Below are 24,053 nucleotides of genomic sequence, written 5' to 3'. Positions count from 1 at the left end.
TCCATGGCCTCCGAAACTGTGATAGGCAGTGAAGAGTGAAATCAAAAATTTACACCCTTAGAAAGCCTGAAGGCGGTGATTGGTTTTCGGGGCCCCGTACGCGGCTAGGCTCCCAAAAAGTCCCACACATGTGGTATCCCCATACTCAGGAGAAGCAGCTGAATGCATTTTGGGGTGCAATTCCACATATGCCCATGGCCTGTGTGAGCAATATATCATTTAGTGACAACTTTTTGTAAATATTTTTTTTTTTTTTGTCATTATTCAAACACTTGGGACAAAAAAAATAAATATTCAATGGGTTCAACATGCCTCTCAGCAATTTCCTTGGGGTGTCTACTTTCCAAAATGGGGTCATTTGGGGGGGTTTTGTACTGCCCTGCCATTTTAGCACCTCAAGAAATGACATAGGCAGTCATAAACTAAAAGCTGTGTAAATTACAGAAAATGTACCCTAGTTTGTAGACGCTATAACTTTTGCGCAAACCAATAAATATACGCTTATTGACATTTTTTTTACCAAAGACATGTGGCCGAATACATTTTGGCCTAAATGTATGACTAAAATTGAGTTTATTGGATTTTTTTTATAACAAAAAGTAGAAAATATCATTTTTTTTCAAAATTTTCGGCCTTTTTCCGTTTATAGCGCAAAAAATAAAAACCGCAGAGGTGATCAAATACCATCAAAAGAAAGCTCTATTTGTGGGAAGAAAAGGACGCAAATTTCGTTTGTGTACAGCATTGCATGACCGCGCAATTAGCAGTTAAAGCGACGCAGTGCCAAATTGGAAAAAGACCTCTGGTCCTTAGGCAGCATAATGGTCCGGGGCTCAAGTGGTTAAATGAAGCGCACAAGGAAAGGGGGGGTAGTGCGCCTCCATCCCTAATTATAAATTCAAAAAATAATAAAAGAGTATGGGACTTTAAATGAGGCAGGTTCGAACACAAATTTGAGAGTAAAAATAAATATTTTTAATGTACATGAGTATCAAGTTGCGTAACGTTATATATACGGTAACAAAAATTTGCTCAGTCCATATGCAGACATCTTGGGAAGTAAATTGCATACATATAAACAGAGTGTGAAACATGATTGCCATAACAAGGGGACAATAATACATATTTCATGAGTATAACTTGTAATGTACAGTAAAATTCATCAAAATCATGGTGGAAATGTGAGGGGTTACATCCTCAAAAGCTCAACGCATTTCTTCGGTAAGCCGACTCATCAGGAGCGGATATTGAATATCTGTAAATAATGGAGATGTTCTAAATCAAAAAATGGGGCCCATGATATGGAAAGTATTATATGTAAAAAGATATATATAGAGCGAAGAGATGGTCAAATCCACAAACTTACATCCCATTGGAACACTGAACTTCGAATAATCCCGGTGTGCAGGGGCCACGTACATACCTGACCACTCACAAGGGAGCCGAGCAGGGAGAGGCAACCCAGAAAGGGCCACCGAGGCTGCACCGCATCTATGGCTGTAGGGGGTACACAGGGACCTAGCAATCAGAGGAAACATAAAAATAATTGGTGTAGGCCACATGGCTACGTATGGGATAGACGTTATCCCAAAACAGGGAAAATAGGGCTAACATAGCCTCAATAGACTTACGATTCTGTGATAAAATCAATGTAAACGCAGGGGCGCCTGTAGCAGTATATTTACATAATAACTTGAGGTAGATCGGTTCGAATAAGAATTATTGCAGTGTGTATGGCTCTATGGAAAGGAAACCAAAAAATAACTAAACTTGAGGCATAAATAAATAAGTGCCTATACGAGTGCAAAAGGATATCTGAGGTGATGATAGGAAGAAAAAAGGAAAGCTTACCTAGATTGATTAGTGAAGACAGAAAAGCTGCCAGTATGCCCCAAAGGGGATATTTTGAATTGCAAAAAAACTTGAATAATGTGAAAGCAGTTGACAACAATGTTCATAGAGTCTGTGTTAAAAAGAGAAAAAGCACACAAAGTGTATGAAGCAAAAATGAACAGCCACAATGAAAAAACTAAGCTGACCATTAAAAAGGCAACGATAAACATACCCAAATAGTATGCAGCGACAGTATAGGCGCCCCTGAAGTCCAACAGAGTGGTGAGTGGACTGGCTGGCTCTAATATACCCCCCACACCTGAGGCTCCCACACATGCGCACCGCAGTTTGCACATAGAGCCTACAATGCCCATAGTGCAATGCGGGATGGTTCCCGAGTCTCATGACGTGATACTCGGAGAGTTCAATGGGTAGCCTGTCAGTCAGAGCATAGCTGGTATGATAGCTAGCCAGAACGGATGGTGCAACAAGTGATGTGGATGGAAAATCACTGCAGGGACGGGAGCAAGGGTGGGCAAGCACTATGAAGTGAGTGCTGCCCTTGGGTGTCCATACAGCCAACAGCAGCGCAGGATAGGTGACCCAGACAGATCAATTTTTTGGATCTTCACATAAGTATAGACCATGATGGAATTATTCATTCCACCTTATATCGCAAGCCATCATCTGGCAATACCATCCTCCATGCCAGCAGTGCCCATCCCAAGCCCCTCTTGAATAGTATCCCTTTTAGCCAATATTTAACAATCAAAAGGAATTGTACCAATGAAGGCGATTTTGTTAAAGCATCACGTGATTTATATATGAGGTTGAAAAATAGAGGATACAGCCACTCCCTTCTAAAAAAAAGCCTACAACAATGTTCAAAAACTAGATAGAAAAAAATCTAATATTTTCCAATAAATTATTGGATACATCACAACCTGTTCGTCTAATTACCCAGTTCTCTAGACAGCACGCTCACGTTTAGAGACGTTTTGAATAAATTTTGGCCCTTACTCACCAACGACTCGGTTATAAGCAAATATGTTAAGTCATATCCTGACATAACATATCGACGATCCCCTTCACTCCTGTTCAACCGCAGTCTCATATCAACACTGGTACTTTTCAATGCGGCAATTGTGACGTATGTGCCTTTATTTCTAACTCCCGGGAAGTCATTCTTCCCAATGGACTTATCTATACCATCAAACATCGAGTGACCTGTAAGACGGTGGGAGTCGTATATTAGGCTACTTGCCAATGTGGTTCGTATTACGTCGGCAAGACCAAACGACCTTTCCAAGTCCGCATTAGAGATCATGTCAAACCTATGTACAAACGATTATCTACCACAGCTATCAACAGGCATGTTGGAGAACAACATAATTATGATCCCCATGCTGTCAGCTTCGCCGCCCCCGAACATGTACCCCGACATGTGAGAGGTGGCAGTATTGACAATACATTACTGCAACTAGAGACTAAGTGGATCCATAATTTGGATGCCCCTACCTTTCCAGGGTTAAATGAACATATAAGCTTTAAGCTCTTTCTATAAGTTCATGGATACTCCCTACGTCCTTTACAATTAATTTTCGTTAATGCTACGCTAGATTCACTGTCTTCTTATTATGTATAGTTTGCCTTTTTGGTCTTTAGTTCCCCTTCCCCTCCCTTCCCCCCGCTTCTATTTCTTCTCTTTCCTTTCCTCACCTTCTGCTCCGCCACCCTCCCTTTTCCCTCCCATGTCCCCTTCCTTCTTTTCACTTCTTTCCTTCCCCTCCCCCCCCCCCCCATTTCCCCCTTTCCTCCCCCATTTCCTTTTCTAATTCTCCCCCCCTCTTTTTTCTCCCCCTTCCTCCCTTCCTTTTTCTATGCCATGGACGTATATATTGCATTTGGGTTGTTATTATATTTTCATATTTATTTATCCTTATTCTTACCATGTCCCATTTTCCTTTTCTCCCGGTATATTTTCTATAATATTTTTCTTTCTATAATTTTTTATACATCATGTTTATTTATTTTTGTTTTTACTTAATTTTATTTTGTATTTATTGTCCTTTGACTTTCATGTTGTATTTTGTTCATGGACGCATGAATTGGTTACCAGCGGGGGGCCATATTTGGGACCCACTCCCAACTTTCCCTAGGTGTTGAGGTATGTTGTTTTTGGGGTGAGTCTCTGGGGTTGGCCTTTTAGCGCGATGTACCTTCCCCCGTGTTGGGGGTCCTCCCCGTTTGCCCCCTCGTTTCATCCCCTGCCCCTTGCATGCCTGGTGGTGGTTTGGTTCCCCTGTCTGGGTCACCTATCCTGCGCTGCTGTTGGCTGTATGGACACCCAAGGGCAGCACTCATTTCATAGTGCTTGCCCACCCTTGTTCCGGTCCCTGCAGTGATTTTCCATCCACATCACTTGTTGCACCATCCGTTCTGGCTAGCTATCATACCAGCTATGCGCTGACTGACAGGCTACCCATAGAACTCTCCGAATATCACGTCATGAGACTCGGAACCATCCCGCATTGCACTATGGGCATTGTAGGCTCTATGTGCAAACTGCGGTGCGCATGTGCGGGAGCCTCAGGTGTGCCGATCAGGTGTGGGGGGTATATTAGAGCCAGCCAGTCCACTCACCACTCCGTTGGACTTCAGGGGCGCCTATACTGTCACTGCATACTATTTGGGTATGTTTATCGTTGCCTTTTTAATGGTCAGCTTAGTTTTTTCATTGTGGCTGTTCACTTTTGCTTCATACACTTTGTGTGCTTTTTCTCTTTTTAACACAGACTCTATGAACATTGTTGTCAACTGCTTTCACATTATTCAAGTTTTTTGCAATTCAAAATATCCCCTTTGGGGCATACTGGCAGCTTTGCTGTCTTCACTAATCAATCTAGGTAAGCTTTCCTTTTTTCTTCCTATCATCACCTCAGATATCCTTTTGCACTCGTATAGGCACTTATTTATTTATGCCTCAAGTTTAGTTATTTTTTGGTTTCCTTTCCATAGAGCCATACACACTGCAATAATTCTTATTCGAACCGATCTACCTCAAGTTATTATGTAAATATACTGCTACAGGCGCCCCTGCGTTTACATTGATTTTATCACAGAATCGTAATTCTATTGAGGCTATGTTAGCCCTATTTTCCCTGTTTTGGGATAACGTCTATCCCATACGTTGCCATGTGGTCTATACCAATTATTGATATGTTTCCTCTGATTGCTAGGTCCCTGTGTACCCCCTACAGCCATAGATGCGGTGCAGCCTCGTGGCCCTTTCTGGGTTGCCTCTCCCTGCTCGGCTCCCTTGTGAGCGGTCAGGTATGTACGTGGGTGGCCGGTTTGGGTTTCCCTCCCACACGGGTTGGTCTGTTACCGGGTCATGCTTCCAAGAGTAAAAGGTTTGTTTTATTGTATTTCATGCAAACAAAATTGTATTGTTATCTTATATTTTTTTCTTTTTTTTTTTTTACTTAGAACCTTCTAAATTTGGCACAGGCACATATCATTTCCCTGAGGAAGCCAATGTTTTGGCGAAACATGTAGGAATTGATAACCTGTATTACTGGCCTACAACACCTAGGCCTGACCTGCTCTATTATACACTACATGTATTGTATCAGTTTTATTTGTGCATGTATGTAAATCTTATGTGCTTCTCTTTTTTCTATATATGTAAACAGAATAAAATGTAATTGTCTCTTTTAGTACTCTTTGTCGCTTTCCTTTTATTGGCACCGCTATAGTCCCTCTCTACCATTTTTTACTTACTGGGATGAGGTGCCGTATCTGTTGAGGATTCCCAGCCATACCCCCATTTTCCATATATATATATATATATATATTATCTATATAATGGAATTTCTTGGAATTCTTTAATGAAAAAGTTCCTTGTTAACCTCCTCCACATCTCTAAGCCCCACCCCCCATAAAAAGTAATTAATTAAAAAAAAAAAAAAAGTATATATATATATATATATATATATATAACAAATTTATATATTTAATGTTTAATTATTTAATTATTTATTATTAATAAACAGGATTTATATAGCGCCAACAGCGCTTTACAACATGAGGGCAGACAGTACACTTAGAATACAAACGAATACAGGAGGGATCAGAGGGCTCGGCTCGTTAGAGCTTACAACCTAGAAGGGAGGGTCAAGTGGAAACAAAAGGTAATAACTGTGGGGGGTGAGCTGATGGAGAAAATTAAAAAACAGTTGTTAGGTGTGGGTAGGATAGGCTTCTCTGAAGAGATGAGTTTTCAGGGATTGTCTAAAAGCTACTAGAGTAGGAGATAAGCGGACAGATTGGGGTAGGGCATTCCATAGGATGGGAGAGGCTTTGGAAAAGTCCTGGAGGCGAGCATGGGAGGAGGTGACGAGGGAGCTAGAGGGCAGAACGACTTGAGAGGACTGAAGAGAACGAGTAGGTTGGTATTTACAGACTAGGCTAGTGAAGTAGCTGGGGGTGAAATTGTGGATGGCTTTGTACGTAGTTGTTAGTGTTTTGAATTCAATTCTTTGGCTGACCGGAAGCCAGTGGAGGGATTGACAGAGAGGGGTAGCAGAGACAGAGCGATTGGTAAGGTGGATGAGTCTGGCAGCGGCATACATGATGGATTGAAGAGGTTATGGACTATGTAGAGGTAAACCAATGAGAAGGGAGTTGCAGTAGTCGAGGCGAGAGATGACCAGCGAGTGAATTAAGAGCTTTGTGGGGTCATCGGTTAGAAAGGGGTGTATTTTGGAGATGTCGCGGGGGTTGAGGCGGCAGGATTTGGACAGTGATTGGATGTGGTGCTTGAAGGAAAGTCCAGAGTCCAGGACGACACCTAGAACCTTGGCATGTGGGGGATGGGCTGATAGTTGTGCCATCGATTTAAACCGAGAGATCAGGGGAAGGGGCATATGGGGGAGGAAAAATTATAAGTTGGGTTTTGGATAGATTGAGTTTGAGGAAGCGGTGTGACATCCAGACTGATATATCTGATAGTAAATTAGTGATACGTGAGGAGACAGAGGGAGTGAGCTGAGGGGTAGAGAAATAGATTTGGGTATCGTCAGCGTAGAGGTGGTATTGGAAGCCGTGGGAGGCAATCAACTGACCCAAGGAGGTGGTGTAGATTGAGAAAAGGAGAGGTCCAAGAACAGAACCTTGGGGGACCCCAACTGAGAAAGGAAGAGGAGAAGAGGAAGTAGAGTTGTAGGAAACGCTAAAGGTGCGGTTGGATAAGTAGGAAGAGAACCAGCGAAGAGCACAGTCACGGAGACCAAAGTTGTGGAGTTTTTTTGAGGAGGAGGGGGTGGTCAACTGTATCAAAGGCAGCAGAGAGGTCCAGGAGTAGGAGTACAGAATAGTGTTGATTGGTTTTGGCCACAGGACCTATCATACTGTTTACCTCAGAGACGCTGGAAGTGGGGATGGACCTATCATATCGATAGAATGAGCAAAAGGAAAAAAAGAAGTAAATAAAACGATCTACTAATGGCCAAAACTCGCCTATACTTCAGAGCTGTCCCCAGCAGTTCTTCTTTCCCGCCACTAGATGTCCTTAGTCTTCTACGTTGAAGTATTCAGCCCCCTTCCTCTGAGCCCAGGTCAAAATGGATGGACAACGCTTGCGTTATGATGTAAGTAAGTGTAGAAGTAAGGACTGTTCACCTCAGAGACGCTGGAAGTGGGGATGGACCTATCATATCGATAGAATGAGCAAAAGGAAAAAAAGAAGTAAATAGTTTTTTAGTTTTATTTACTTCTTTTTTTCCTTTTGCTCATTCTATCGATATGATAGGTCCATCCCCACTTCCAGCGTCTCTGAGGTGAACAGTCCTTACTTCTACACTTACTTACATCATAACGCAAGCGTTGTCCATCCATTTTGACCTGGGCTCAGAGGAAGGGGGCTGAATACTTCAACGTAGAAGACTAAGGACATCTAGTGGCGGGAAAGAAGAACTGCTGGGGACAGCTCTGAAGTATAGGCGAGTACTGCAGAAATAGCAGTTTATTTTTTATCTTACTCGATCCTTCAATTTGATCCGATGACGGCAGACTTTTACCTTTTCCCATGGAAGTGACTCAATACGCAGCAGTTTCTACAAACCTCCTGAACTGGTCGGACTCGATCCGGCCCCGTTTCTGTTGGCCCAGCACATGAGGAAGCAGCGCATTGCCTGGCGCTCTTCACGTATTTTGGTTGTGTAATGAGGACACTGATATTGCTTTAAAGGATGAACAGAGGTCGCCGCAAATTGTGACTCCCCATCGAAAAGGAAGATGAACAAAGAATCCCTTTGTAACATGAAACACCTAAAGAAGAAGAAGCACATTGTTACATTCTTTATAAAGTGTATCTAACCCCAAGAACACAAATGTGATACATTGCAGCTTACTATTTCTTAGGTGTGGTGGCTGCATTTGTTTTCTTTTTTTCCTTTGTTTTCACCTGCTGATCCTAACACATTTCCTGTCCCAGGGTGACAACGCTCATTTTACTGGATCTATGGAGCAGCGTTGTCACCCTAGGGCAAGAAGTGTGTTGGGAGTACAGAACAACTTCCCGACTTCTTATCCTCATAAGATAAAGAAAATGGGTTCTGTAGTCCACAGAGGGAGTCGTGGGGCTGATGACAGTCAACAGAGGCAAAGAGCACAGGAAGTTACGAGCTGACCACATTTCTGGCAGGATCTACAGACTTTCTATGCAGCTAGCAAACAAATATAACAAAACACGTTCAATAGTATATATTTGGAAAAAATTGGAACAAATAATAGAAGTTTGTTGTCAGGGTTTACAGAATAAAAAGGAACACAGTATCTTACAAAAGTAAGTACACCCCTCAGTGACATTTGTGTAAATCTTTTCTTCTCTCTTTTCATGTGACAACACTGAAGAAATGACACTTGTCTACAATGTAAAGTAGTGAGTGTACAGCTTGTATAACAGTGTAAATTTGCTGTCCCCTCAAAATAACTCAACACACAGCCATTAATGTCTAAACCGCTGGCAACAAAAGTCAGTACACCCCTAAGTGAAAATCTCCAAATTGGGCCCAAAGTGTCAATATTTTGTGTGGCCAACATTATTTTCCAGCACTGCCTTAACCCTCTTGGGCATGGAGTTCGCCAGAGCTTCACCAGGTCACCAGAGGTTGTCACTGGAGTCCTCTTCCCCTCCTCCATGATGACATCACAGAGCTGGTGGATGTTAGAGACCTTGCGCTCCTCCACCTTCTGTTTGAGGATGTCCCACAGATGATCAATAGGGTTTAGGTCTGGAGACATGCTTGGCCAGTCCATCACCTTTACCCTAAGCTTCTTTAGCAAGGCAGTGGTGGTCTTGGAGGTGTGTTTGGGGTGGTTATCATGTTGGAATACTGCCCTGCGGTCCAGTCTCTGAAGGGAGGGGATTATGCTCTGCTTCAGTATGTCACAGTACATGTTGGCATTCATGGTTCCCTCAATGAACTGTATCCCCCAGTGCCGGCAGCACTCATGCAGCCCCAGACCATGACACTCCCACCACCATGCTTGACTGTAGACAAGACACACTTGTCTTTGTCCTCCTCACCTGGTTGCCCCCACACACGCTTGTCACCATCTGAACCAAATACGTTTATCTTGGTCTCATCAGACCACAGGACATGGTTCCATTAATCCATGTCCTTAGTCTGCTTGTCTTCAGCAAACTGTTTGCGGACTTTCTTGTACATCATCTTTAGAAGAGGCTTCCTTCTGGGACGACAGCTATGCAGACCAATTTGATGCAGTGTGCGGCGTATGGTCTGAGCACTGACAGGCTGACCCCCCACCCCTACAACCTCTGCAGCAATGCTGGCAGCACTCATACGTCTATTTCCCAAAGACAACCTCTGGATATGACGCTGAGCACATGACCTCAACTTCTTTGGTGGACCGTGGCGAGGCCTGTTCTGAGGGGAACCTGTCCTGTTATACCGCTGTATGGTCTTGGCCACCATGCTGCAGCTCAGTTTCAGGGTCTTGGCAATCTTCTTATAGCCTAGGCCAGTGATGGCGAACCTTGGAACCCCAGATGTTTTGGAACTACATTTCCCATGATGCTCATGGACTCTGCAATGTAATTGAGCATCATGGGAAATGTGGTTCCAAAACATCTGGGGTGCCAAGGTTCACCATCACTGGCCTAGGCCATCTTTATGTAGAGCAACTATTCTTTTTTTCAGAACCTCAGAGAGTTCTTTGCCATCAGGTGCCATGATGAACTTCCAGTGACCAGTATGAGAGAGTGAGAGCGATAACACCAAATTTAACACACCTGCTCCCCATTCACACCTGAGACCGTGTAACACTAATGAGTCACATGACCCCGGGGAGGGAAAATGGCTAATTGGGCCCAATTTGGAGATTTTCACTTAGGGGTGTACTGACTTTTGTTGTCAGCAGTTTAGACATTAATGGCTGTGTGTTGAGTTATTTTGAGGGGACAGCAAATTTACACTATTATACAAGCTGTACACTCACTACTTTACATTGTAGCCAAGTGTCATTTCTTCAGTGTTGTCACATGAAAAGATAGAAGAAAAGATTTACACAAATGCCACTGAGGGGTGTCAGATACTGTACATTGGTCTCTTACAGTGGCGGCGCCAGGTGAGTGCTTGGGTGTGCTGAAGCTCCCCCAAAAAATATTCAAGCACCCTCATAGCACCCCCAAAATTTCCACAGAGGTATTACAGTACCGTCATGGGATTTTTAAAAAATTATTTGGTACCTGCTGTGAATCCTGTCTGCAAGAGGCTATGGACTCTTTTGTAAAGTGGAGGGATACCTCCGAATAAGCCGCTAATGATCAGTTAGACCCGGCAGGGGCTGGGTGGTGAGGAGCCTGCATCAGTGGTGGATTGATCCAGTACTGGGTGGTGACACGTGCTATCTCCTGCATTTGCCACCAAAAATGAATGAGATGGAAGCAGCCAAGAGAGCCCAGCCCTGTGCAGTGCCCCAGGAACCTGGAGGAAGCAGGTATTCTAAGGAGAGAGAGGAGGAGGGAGGGAGCAGAACGGAGCTGTTGCACTCAGTGCATTGCAGTCTGCAGAGCTGACTGAGCCTGCCAGTCTCAGAGGACAAGAGGGGTGTGTGTGTCACATGGTGTGCTCCGAGGGGGAAGGCTTAGGAGGAGCGAGGCTGATCACTGCTGCAGGCATCCTTCTGTTTTTTATGTAGCTGCTGAGCCTGGAAGGGAGGGGGAGGGCTTTCCAGTCCTCTGATCTATAGCGGCATGCTGCATTATACAGGCACTGACTGAGGGGCATGCCTGACCTGGACTGAGCAGTGAAATCCTCTGATATCAGCCCTCTTATTGGGCACATATACTGCAATCATTAGAATGCCACGCAGATCAGGAGTGCTTGTGTATGCTACTTACAGTGCACAAATGATGATCAGGTGTCCCCATAACAGTGCACCACTGAACTCCATGGGGTCACATTCCTGCTCTTGCACTGTGTATAGGGTCACCGTTGTACTGTGGTCACTGTGTATGTGGTCACAGTTGTGATGTGGGCACTGTGTGTGGGGTCACCGTCGTGCTGTGGGCACTGTGTATGGGGTCACCGTTGTGCTGTGGGCACTGTGTATGGGGTCACCCTCATGCTGTGGGTACTGTGTTTGGGGTCACCCTCCTGCTGTGGGCACTGTGTATGGGGTCACCATTGTGCTGTGGGCACTGTGTATGGGGTCACCGTCCTGCTGTGGGCACTGTGTATGGGGTCACCTTCCTGCTGTGGGCACTGTGTATGGGGACATAGTCCTGCTGTGGGCACTGTGTATGGGGTCACCTTTCTGCTGTGGGCACTGTGTATGGGGTCACCATCCTGCTGTGGGCACTGTGTGTGGGGTCACCATCCTGCTGTGAGCACTGTGTACGGGGTCAGCGTCGTGCTGTGGGCACTGTGTATGGGGTCACCATTGTGCTGTGGGCACTGTGTATGGGGTCACCATTGTGCTGTGGGCACTCTGTATGGGGTCACCCTCCTGCTGTGGGCACTGTGTATGGGGTCACCATCGTGCTGTGGGCACTGTGCATGGGGTCACCATCGTGCTGTGGGCACTGTGTACGGGGTCACCCTCCTGCTGTGGGCACTGTGTATGGGGTCACCATCGTGCTGTGGCCACTGTGTATGGGGTCACCATTGGGCTGTGGGCACTGTGTATGGGGTCACCCTCCTGCTGTGGGCACTGTGTATGGGGTCACCATCCTGCTGTGGGCACTGTGTATGGGGTCACTGTCCTGCTGTGGGCACTGTGCATGGGCCTGGGGTCACCATCGTGCTGTGGGCACTGAGTATGGGGTCAGCATCATTCTGTGGGCATTGTGTATGGGGTCAGCGTCGTGCTGTGGGCACTGAGTATGGGGTCAGCATCGTGCTGTGGGCACTGTGTACGGGGTCAGCGTCGTGCTGTGGGCACTGTGTATGGGGTCACCGTTGTGCTGTGGGCACTGTGTGTGGGGTCACCGTCGTCCTGTGGGCACTGTGTATGGGGTCACCGTTGTGCTGTGGGCACTGTGTATGGGGTCATCGTGGTGCTGTGGGCACTGTGTATGGGGTCACCGTCGTGCTGTGGACACTGTGTATGGAGTCACCGTCGTGCTGTGGGCACTGTGTATGGGGTCACCGTCGTGCTGTGGGCACTGTGTATGGGGTCACCGTCGTGCTTTGGGCACTGTGTATGGGGTCACTGTTGTGCTGTGTGCACTGTGTATGGGATCACTGTCCTGCTGTGGGCACTGTGTATGGGGTTACCGTCCTGCTGTGGGCACTGTGTATGGGGTCACCCTCCTGCTGTGGGCACTGTGTATGGGGTCACCCTCCTGCTGTGGGTACTGTGTATGGAGTCACCGTCCTGCTGTGGGCACTGTGTATGGGGTCACCCTCCTGCTGTGGGCACTGTGTATGGGGTCACCCTCCTGCTGTGGGTACTGTGTATGGAGTCACCGTCCTGCTGTGGGCACTGTGTATGGAGTCACCGTTGTGCTGTGGGCACTGTGTATGGAGTCACCGTTGTGCTGTGGGCACTGGGTAAGGGACCACTCTCCAGCTCTGGGAACTCTAAAGGGCACTCTCCCTAAGGGGGAACTTTCCTGCTCTGAGCACTCTAAAGGGGCCACCCTCCTGCTCTGAGCGCTCTAAAGGGGCCACTCTCCTGCTCTGAGCGCTCTAAAGGGCACTCTCTCTAAGGGGCCACTCTCCTGCCCTGAGCACTCTAAGGGGCCACTGTTCTGCTCTGGGCACTCTAATGAGGGAACTCTCCTGCTGTGGGCACTGTGTATGGGGTCACCATCTGGCTGTGGGCACTATGTAATGGGTCACCATTGTGCTGTGGGCACTGTGTAATGGGGTCACTGTTGTGCTGTGAGCACTGTGTATGGGGTCACAGTTGTGCTGTGAGCACTGTGTATGGGGTCACAGTTGTGCTGTGGGCACTGTGTATGGAGTCACCGTCCTGCTGTGGGCAATGTGTATGGGGTCACCATCATGCTGTGAGCACTGTGTATGGGGTCACTGTAGTGCTGTGGGCACTGTGTACGGGGTCACCGTTGTGCTGTGGGCACTGGGTAAGGGGCCACTCTCCTGCTCTGGGCGCTATAAAGGGCACTCTCTCTAAGGTGGAACTCTCCTGCTCTAGGCGCTCTAAAGGGGCCACTGTTCTGCTCTGGGCACTCTAGAGAGGGAAATCTCCTGCTGTGGGCACTGTGTATGGGGTCACTGTCCTGCCGTGGGCACTGTGTAATGGGGTCACCGTTGTGCTGTGAGCACTGTGTATGGGGTCACCATCCTGCTGTGGGTACTGTGTAAGGGGCCTCTCTCCTGCTCTGGGCACTCTCTCTAAGGGACCACTCTAAAAAGGGAACTCTCCTGCTGTGGGCACTGTATATGGGGTCGCTGTCCTGGTGTGGGCACTGTATATGGGGTCGCTGTCCTGGTGTGGGCACTGTATATGTGGTCGCTGTCTTGCTGTGGGCACTGTATATGGGGGTCTCTGTCCTGCTGTGGGCACTGTATATGGGGGTCACTGTCCTGCTGTGGGCACTGTATATGGGGGTCACTGTCCTGCTGCAACACTGTATATGGGGGCACTCTCCTGCTCTGGTCCCTCTAAAGGTGGTACTCTCCTGCTCTGGGCCCTCTAAAGGGGGCACTCTCTTGCTCTGGTCCCTCTAAAGGTGGTACTCTCCTGCTCTGGGCCCTCTAAAGGGGGCACTCTCTCTATGGGGTCACTGTCCTTCTCTTTGCACTCTAAGGGGTCACTCCTGCTCTGCACTGTATGCTGTGTACTGTCCCTCACTGTTATGCTGTGCTGGGTGTTCTGGCTGGCCCTAACATGTACTAGGGGTTATCATTGCTGGCCCTTATACATGCTGGGGTTTATCATCGCTGGTTCCATTTGAGCTTGTTATACTCCAACAATCAATTCTGTGTGCCCAAAGGCCCTATTTTGTCTATACAATGGGAGAGACCATGAAAAAACACCCACTTTTTGACCACGCCCACAAGAGGGCGACACGTGCCGCACTAGCACCACCAATTATACTTTCAGCACCCACAGAGCACCCCCAAAAAAAATTGTCTGGAGCCGCCCCTGGTCTCTCACCTGTATCTTGCCCCTGGAACACACACATCACTCCGCTGGGATTCTCAGTGTTTAATGACTCTGCAAATCCCTATGGTGGGAATGTGATTCCTGTGGCTGGGAGTGAGAGCTGTGAGTGCTGAGCCCATACATTGCACTGACAGGCTGCAGTGATCACAGCTGATTGGTTACTATGGGCTCCTCTGCCTCATAACTAATCTGTACAATCAATAAATCAATCTGTGGCATATCTGAGAGCGGAATGTATAGAGCTACGATTATAAAGTAGATGTAAAACCCGAACACTAAATATCATTAAAAAAACATCACCATTTTTATTTTCTATAATGTCCTGTTTTATTTATTTTTTTCATCTGTTTTTGCTATAAATGCTGCTGATCTCCTGCGTCTCTTTTTCATGCAGTTTATCTCCCCGTGTACTTTGGTCTCAGCTGAACATCATTTCTCCAGACATCGGGAAGCCAATCCTGAGCAATGTGTGTGAAGGGATCCCCTCCAGACCCCCTTATACTGTACCTTGGTGGTCTCACAGGGGCTCAGCTCCCGGGGAAGGTGTTCTAATGTCTCAATCTGTCTCAGTTTCTTCCGCAATCTCCTGAGTTCTGTGCAATTCATCATGACACTGCGAGAGCAATACAAACCTAATGAGGAAAGAAAAGGAAAGCGGGCGCAAGGGAGGTAAGAACATTCCAATCTCCCCACTATAGTCTATGACTGAGCCCAGGAGCTGACACTCTAATGTTCCCACTATAGTCTATGACTGAGACCAGGAGCTGACACTCTAATGTCCCCACTATAGTCTATGGCTGAGCCCAAGAGCTGACACTCTAATGTCCCCACTATAGTCTATGACTGAGCTCAGGAGCTGACACTCTAATGTCCCCACTATAGTCTATGACTGGGCCCAGGAGCTGACACTCTAATGTCCCCACTATAGTCTATGCCTGAGCCCAGGAGCTGACACTCTAATGTCCCCACTATAGCCTATGACTGGGCCCAGGAGCTGACACTCTAATGTCCCCACTATAGTCTATGCCTGAGCCCAGGAGCTGACACTCTAATGTCCCCACTATAGTCTATGACTGAGCCCAGGAGCTGACACTCTAATGTCCCCACTATAGTAATGACTGAGCCCAGGAGCTGACACTCTAATGTCCCCACTATAGTCTATAACTGAGCCCAGGAGCTGACACTCTAATGTCCCCACTATAGTCTATAACTGAGCCCAGGAGCTGACACTCTAATGTCCCCACTATAGTCTATAACTGAGCCCAGGAGCTGACACTCTAATGTCCCCACTATAGTCTATGGCTGAGCCCAGGAGCTGACACTCTAATGTCCCCACTATAGTAATGACTGAGCCCAGGAGCTGACACTCCAATGTCCCCACTATAGTCTATGACTGAGCCCAGGAGCTGACACTCTAATGTCCCCACTATAGTCTATGACTGGGCCCAGGAGCTGACACTCTAATGTCCCCACTATAGTCTATGACTGGGCCCAGGAGCTGACACTCCAATGTCCCCACTATAGTCTATGGCTGAGCCCAGGAGCTGACACTCTAATGTCCCCACTATAGTCTATGACTGAGCCCAGGAGCTGACACTCTAATGTCCCCACTATAGTCTATGACTGAGCCCAGGAGCTGACACTCTAATGTCCCCACTATAGTCTATGGCTGAGCCCAGGAGCTGACACTCTAATGTCCCCACTATAGTCTATGACTGGGCCCAGGAGCTGACACTCTAATGTCCCCAGTACAGTGTATGGCAGAGTCCCCCCTTCACATCAGAAGTCCCCCTGTTCCCACCAGAGTCCCCGATCACATTAGAGTACCCCAATACCAGAGCACCCCACACACTCACACAGCCCCCGAATCAAGGAGCCCCCCAATCAGAGAGGAGTGTGAGGCGGTGGGGAGGAGACGCATTTCTTTTCCTCCTGAATGTTGGGGGTTCCTCTTCTTGTCGCCCCCCTTGGGGTGGGGGGGGTCATGCATTGCCATGGTGATAGCGGCCATCTTGCACGCACAATGACAATACATGACCCTTCCCGGGGCGGGGGAGGGGTGACACGCAGAGCTGCCCCCCCAACATTTAGGAAGAAAGGGAAGTGCGCTGGTCATGGTGCCGGCCTGGTAAGACCATGGCAAGTCCTGGCACTGATCAAAGAGAACTGTGTCCTGTGCACCCCTGGGTGATAAACATCTACAGAGGGTGTGACACACACAGAGGGCAGGGCTGACACCTCATACAGGGAGGAATGGAGGTCATTCTATCCTATAAGGGGGTCACAGAGGGGGAGGGGAGAGCTCTGTCCCTCACATGCTCTGCAGTCTCTACTATATGGCACCATTCACCTCTCACCCTTCTCCTCCACCGACCCCGGAAGGTAAATACACTCCTCACCCGGAAGTAAACACAAATGCCGGAAGTAGGAGGAGCCCGAGAAACATTTGGTTCTCTTTGGTTGGCGGGGGAAGAAGACTATTAGTCCTATTAGGGGGCGGAACGTCACATGATCTTGTCTTCAGCAGAGGTCCCGCCCATCAACAGTGGGCAGAGAGATCATGTGACCTGGAGGAGAGGTGAGTGTGATCATTACTGAGGATCGCCCACAGGGAGGCTGAGCCCAGGAGCTGACACTCTAATGTCCATACTATAGACTATGACTGAGCCCAGGAGCTGACACTCTAATGTCCCCACTATAGTCTATGACTGAGCCCAGGAGCTGACACTCTAATGTCCCCACTATAGTCTATGACTGAGCCCAGGAGCTGACACTCTAATGTCCACACTATAGTCTATGACTGAGCCCAGGAGCTGACACTCTAATGTCACCACTATAGTCTATGACTGAGCCCAGGAGCTGACACTCTAATGTCACCACTATAGTCTATGACTGAGCCCAGGAGCTGACACTCTAATGTCCCTACTATAGTCTATGACTGAGCCCAGGAGCTGACACTCTAATGTTCCTACTATAGTCTATGACTGAGCCCAGGAGCTGACACTCCAATGTCCCCACTATAGTCTATGACTGAGCCCAGGAGCTGACACTCTAATGTCCCTACTATAGTCTATGACTGAGCCCAGGAGCTGACACTCTGATATCCCCACAATAGTCTATGACTGAGCCCAGGAGCTGACACTCTGATATCCCCACAATAGTCTATGACTGAGCCCAGGAGCTGACACTCTAATGTCCCCACTATAGTCTATAACTGAGCGCAGGAGCTGACACTCTAATGTCCCCACTATAGTAATGACTGAGCCCAGGAGCTGACACTCCAATGTCCCCACTATAGTCTATGACTAAGCCCAGGAGCTGACACTCCAATGTCCCCACTATAGTCTATGACTGAGCCCAGGAGCTGACACTCTAATGTCCCCACTATAGTCTATGACTGAGCCCGGAGCTGACACTCTGATATCCCCAGTGCAGTCTATGACTGAGCCCAGGAGCTGACACTCTAATGTCCCCAGTACAGTCTATGACTGAGCCCAGGAGCTGACACTCCAATGTCCCCACTATAGTCTATGATTGAGCCCAGGAGCTGACACTCCAATGTCCCCACTATAGTCTATGACTGAGCCCAGGAGCTGACACTCCAATGTCCCCACTATAGTCTATGATTGAGCCCAGGAGCTGACACTCTAATGTCCCCACTATAGTCTATGACTGAGCCCGGAGCTGACACTCTGATATCCCCAGTGCAGTCTATGACTGAGCCCAGGAGCTGATACTCTAATGTCCCCACTTTAGTCTATGACTGAGCCCAGGAGCTGACACTCTAATGTCCCCAGTACAGTCTATGACTGAGCCCAGAAGCTGATACTCTAATGTCCCCACTTTAGTCTATGACTGAGCCCAGGAGCTGACACTCTAATGTCCCCACTATAGTCTTTGGCTGATCCCAGGAGCTGACACTCTAATGTCCCTACTATAGTCAATGGCTGAGCCCAGGAGCTGACACTCTAATGTCCCCACTATTGTCTATGACTGGGCCCAGGAGCTGACACTCTAATGTCCCCAGTGCAGTCTATGACTGAGCCTCTAATCTTTATCTGTTTGAACCTTTGCCATGAAATGCGGAGTTGTCGGAGTGTGGGGAGTGGTGCTCCAGTGAGATTTCGGCAGACCTTCGGAGAAAGGTGGTTGAAGTCTATGAGTCTGGACAGGGTTGCACCACCATCTCCAAGGCCCTGGACCTCAATGGGACTACGGTCAGAGCCATTCTCACCAAGTGGAAGAAGTTTGGAACGGTGGTGAATCTACCTAGGAGTGGTCGTCCTGCGAAAATCTCCCCCCAGGCCAGAAGGATCATCATCAGTGAAGTCAAGAAGAACCCTTCTGCCTGGTCCCGGGAACTGCAGGCCTCTCTGGCCTCGGCTCAGGTGAATGTTCAGGACTCAACCATTAGAAAGACTCTGTGCAAAAACGGGCGAGTGGTGAGCCGGAAACCTCTCTTCCCTAAAAGGAACATGGCGGCTTGTCAGGAGTGCAGCGGAAATCTCCAGAATATCTCATCTCTGGAAGGGCGTTCTGTGCCACCAAGAATCAAAAGTCCACTGTGTTCAGAAAAGGTATATGATGTTCCAGAGTTTGTGTGGGACTAATACTGTTCTATGGAATCAGAATAAAGAATTCACTCACCACCAGTGTAAGGAGGTACTGCCATGACCACCAGTGTAAGGAGGTACTACCATGACCACCAGTGTAAGGAGGTACTGCCATGACCACCAGTGTAAGGAGGTACTACCATGACCACCAGTGTAAGGAGGTACTACCATGACCATCAGTGTAAGGAGGTCCTATCATGACCACCAGTGTAAGGAGGTACTGCCATGACCACCAGTGTAAGGAGGTACTGCCATGACCACCATTGTAAGGAGGTCCTACCATGACCACCAGTGTAAGGAGGTACTGCCATGGCCACCAGTGTAAGAAGGGGATGTATCTCGGGGGTGTGTCTCTGGGGGTGTATCTCGGGGGTGTGTCTCTGGAGGTGTGTCTCTGGGGGTGTGTCTCTGGGGGTGTATCCCTGGGGGTGTGTCTCGGGGGGTGTATCTCTGGGGGTGTGTCTCTGGGGTGTATCCCTGGGGGTGTGTCTCGGGGGGGGTGTATCTCTGGGGGTGTGTCTCTGGAGTGTATCCCTGGGGGTGTGTCTCTAGGGTGTATCTCTGGGGTGTGCTCTGGGGTGTATCCCTGGGGTGGTGTGTCCTTGGGGGGGGGGGGGGGGGGGGGTGTCCCTTGGGGTGTGTCTCGGGGGGTGTCTCAGGGGTGTGTCTCTGGGGGTGTGTCTCTGGGATGTATCCCTGGGGGTGTGTCTCTGGGGGTGTGTGTCACTGGGGGGGGGGTGTCTCTGGGATGTATCCCTGGGGGGGGATACCAGGGGACATTGCTGAATCTCTGGGGGGGGGGGGGGGATACCAGGGGACATTGCTGAATCTTCGGGGGGGGGGATACCAGGGGACATTGCTGAATCTCGGGGGGGGGGATACCAGGGGACATTGCTGAATCTCTGGGGGGGGATACCAGGGGACATTGCTGAATCTTCGGGGGGGGATACCAGGGGACATTGCTGAATCTCTGGGGGGGATACCAGGGGACATTGCTGAATCTCTGGGGGGGGATACCAGGGGACATTGCTGAATCTCGGGGGGGGGGGATACCAGGGGACATCTCTAATCTCTGGGGGGATACCATGGGACATTGCTGAATCTCTGGGGGTGGGGGTGCCAGGGGACATCGCTGAATCTCATGATAGTTAAGTCTCTTTCCTATGTGGAGGACCTCTGGGACTGCTGAGCAGGAATTATATGAAGGAAATGGGTGTGGCTCTGCTTATTTTTAGTGGTGTGTGTCTCTTTAAATGCATCTTAGCTTGCTGTGCTTATAAACAAACGTTATGTTGTGCAAATGAGCAAAGAGAAGAAATAATAAATGAAAATAAAATATGTAAACAATCCTTTGATAAATGTGTGATATTAATTCCTAATCTATAAATCATAAAACCTTCTAAATATGAAACAAGCACCATAAATAATGTGCGATGAAGTGACTGTGCTGTGCGATAATTCATTGATATCCGTGAAAAAAGTGACATGTGCGATAATACAATATAAATGTCAATAAAGTGATGTGCTGAAAAATAAAAAATGAGTGGATATTTGGGTTCACAAGGCCGGTGATTGGTGGTTTCCCCTCCTCCACCCTTCTAGGGGTGAAGTACTATGTGGCACATTATCCGGGTACAGAACTTCCTCGGCTCCTCCAGATTCCTCACATGCAGAAACAACAACACACAGACCCCCGAGTGTAATTCAGTAAAAAAAACATTTATTGCAATAAACAGAAACTCACTTACAGTATCTGACAAAAGTAAGTACACCCCTCACATGTTTGTAAATCTTTTCTTCTATCTTTTCATGTGACAACACTGAAGAAATGACACTTGTCTACAATGTAAAGTAGTGAGTGTACAGCTTGTATAACAGTGTAAATTTGCTGTCCCCTCAAAATAACTCAACACACAGCCATTAATGTCTAAACCGCTGGCTACAAAAGTCAGTACACCCCTAAGTGAAAATGTTCAAATTGGGCCCAAAGTGTCAATATTTTGTGTGGCCACCATTATTTTCCAGCACTGCCTTAACCCTCTTGGGCATGGAGGTCACCAGAGCTTCACAGGTTGTCAGGAAGAGGCTTCCTTCTGGGATGACAGCCATACAGACCAATTTGATGCAGTGTGCGGCGTATGGTCTGAGCACTGACAGGCTGACCCCCCACCCCTACAACCTCTGCAGCAATGCTGGCAGCACTCATACGTCTATTTCCCAAAGACAACCTCTGGATATGACGCTGAGCACGTGACCTCAACTTCTTTGGTGGACCATGGCGAGGCCTGTTCTGAGTGGAACCTGTCCTGTTATACCGCTGTATGGTCTTGGCCACCGTGCTGCAGCTCAGTTTCAGGGTCTTGGCAATCTTCTTATAGCCTAGGCTATCTTTATGTAGAGCAACAACTCTTTTTTTCAAATCCTTAAAGAGTTCTTTGCCATGAGGTGCCATGTTGAACTTCTAGTGACCAGTATGAGAGAGTGAGAGCGATAACACCAAATTTACCACACCCGCTCCCCATTCACACCTGAGACCTTGTAACACTAACGAGTCACATGACACCGGGGAGGGAAAATGGCTAATTGGGCCCAATTTGGAGATTTTTACTTAGGGGTGTACTGACTTTTGTGAGATACTATATATTGTATCAGAAAACGGTTCAGCATTTAAAATCAGGGCATCCGGGACGCCGATGCGGTCCACGGACCAAAACCGAAAATGACGCACTGATGCCAGCCGTCGCTTTATTGACATTTATATTGTATTATCGCACATGTCACTTTTTTCACGGATGTCAATGAATTATCGCACAGCACAGTCACTTCATCGCACATTAATTGTTTATGGTGCTTGTTTCATATTTAGAAGGTTTTATGATTTATAGATTAGGAATTAATATCTCACATTTATCAAAGGATTGTTTACATATTTTATTTTCATTTATTATTTTTTCTCTTTGCTCATTTGCACAATATAACGTTTGTTTTTAGAAAGCTAACGTGCATTTAAAGGGATACACACCACTAAAAATAAGCAGGGCCACACCCATTTGCTTCTTATTATTCAGTGCTGACTCCACCTCAGTGGTAATTTCATTGCTTAACAACACCATCTTGTAACATTGTCCGTAACGCACCATCTTCTTACATAGTTACATAGTAGGTGAGGCTGAAAAAAGACACAAGTCCATCAAGTCCAACCTATGTGTGTGATTATATGTCAGTATTACATTGTATATTCCTGTATGTTGTGGTTAATAGTGCGTCCGCTGACACCAATGCTGGGAGTTAATAGTGCGTCCGCTGACACCAATGCTGGGAGTTAATAGTGCGTCCGCTGACACCAATGCTGGGGGTTAATAGTGCGTCCGCTGACACCAATGTTGGGTGTTAATAGTGCGTCCGCTGACACCAATGCTGGGGGTTAATAGTGCGTCCGCTGACACCAATGTTGGGTGTTAATAGTGCGTCCGCTGACACCAATGCTGTGGGTTAATAGTGCGTCCGCTGACACCAATGCTGGGGGTTAATAGTGCGTCCGCTGACACCAATGTTGGGTGTTAATAGTGCGTCCGCTGACACCAATGCTGGGAGTTAATGGTGCGTCCACTGACACCAATGCTGGGAGTTAATAGTGCGTCCGCTGACACCAATGCTGGGGGTTAATAGTGCGTCCGCTGACACCAATGCTGGGAGTTAATGGTGCGTCCGCTGACACCAATGCTGGGAGTTAATAGTGCGTCCGCTGACACCAATGCTGGGAGTTAATAGTGCGTCCGCTGACACCAATGCTGGGGGTTAATAGTGCGTCCACTGACACCAATGCTGGGAGTTAATAGTGCGTCCGCTGACACCAATGCTGGGGGTTAATAGTGCGTCCACTGACACCAATGCTGGGAGTTAATGGTGCGTCCGCTGACACCAATGCTGGGAGTTAATGGTGCGTCCACTGACACCAATGCTGGGAGTTAATAGTGCGTCCGCTGACACCAATGCTGGGGGTTAATAGTGCGTCCACTGACACCAATGCTGGGGGTTAATAGTGCGTCCACTGACACCAATGCTGGGGGTTAATAATGCGTTCGCTGACACCAATGCTGGGGGTTAATAGTGCGTCCACTGACACCAATGCCGGGGGTTAATAGTGCGTCCGCTGACACCAGTGCTTGGAGTTATTAGTGCGTCCGCTGACACCAATGCTGGTGGTTAATAGTGCGTCCACTGACACCAATGCTGGGGGTTAATAGTGCGTCCGCTGACACCAGTGCTTGGAGTTATTAGTGCGTCCGCTGACACCAATGCTGGTGATTAATTGCGCGTCCACTGACACCAATGCTGGGGGTTAATAGTGCGTACACTGACACCAATGCTGGGGGTTAATAGTGCGTCCGCTGACACCAGTCCTTGGAGTTATTAGTGCGTCCGCTGACACCAATGCTGGTGATTAATAGCGCGTCCGCTGACACCAATGCTGGTGGTTAATAGTGCGTCCACTGACACCAATGCTGGGGGTTAATAGTGCGTCCGTTGACACCAATGCTGGGAGTTGATAGTGCGTCCGCTGACACCAGTGCTGGGGGTTAATAGTGCGTCCGCTGACACCAATGCTGTGGGTTAATAGTGCGTCCCCTTACACCAATGCTGGATGTTAATAGTGCGTCCACTGACACCAATGCCAGGGGTTAATATTGCGTCCGCTGATACCAATGCGCGGGGTTAATAGTGCGTCCGCTGACACCAATGCTGTGGGTTAATAGTGCGTCCGCTGACACTAATGCTGGGAGTTAATAGTGCGTCCGCTGACACCAAGGCTGGCGGTTAATAGTACATCCGCTGACACCAATGCTGGCAGTTAATAGTGCGTCCGCTGACACCAATGTTAGGTGTTAATAGTGCGTCCGCTGACACCAATGCTGGCCGTTAATAGTGCGTCTGCTTACACCA

At 47.9% G+C, this 24,053-nt stretch overlaps 1 protein-coding gene and 1 long non-coding RNA gene across 3 annotated transcripts in view; one reads left to right on the top strand and one right to left on the bottom strand.

The window, feature by feature from the left end:
• Nucleotides 1-952: 952 nt before the first annotated feature.
• On the bottom strand, nt 953-8,159 carry LOC141113722 (uncharacterized). Its single transcript, XR_012236807.1, has 2 exons — nt 7,958-8,159; nt 953-1,255 (listed from the first exon to the last, which is right to left on the bottom strand). It is a non-coding gene; the product is annotated as an uncharacterized lncRNA (long non-coding RNA).
• Nucleotides 8,160-16,888: 8,729 nt separating this feature from the next.
• The window catches only part of NDEL1 (nudE neurodevelopment protein 1 like 1), a 139,696-nt gene continuing 132,531 nt past the window's right edge, over nt 16,889-24,053 (top strand). For both annotated transcript variants that reach the window (XM_073607001.1, XM_073607002.1), the window contains exon 1: nt 16,889-17,074. The gene's annotated coding sequence lies outside the window, so the exon portion shown is untranslated. The remainder of the gene's footprint in view (nt 17,075-24,053) is intronic.

The sequence above is a fragment of the Aquarana catesbeiana genome, linkage group LG12 (assembly GCF_042186555.1).
Source record: "Aquarana catesbeiana isolate 2022-GZ linkage group LG12, ASM4218655v1, whole genome shotgun sequence".
NCBI lineage: Eukaryota > Metazoa > Chordata > Amphibia > Anura > Ranidae > Aquarana > Aquarana catesbeiana.
This window is presented reverse-complemented; position numbering and strand designations above follow the sequence as displayed.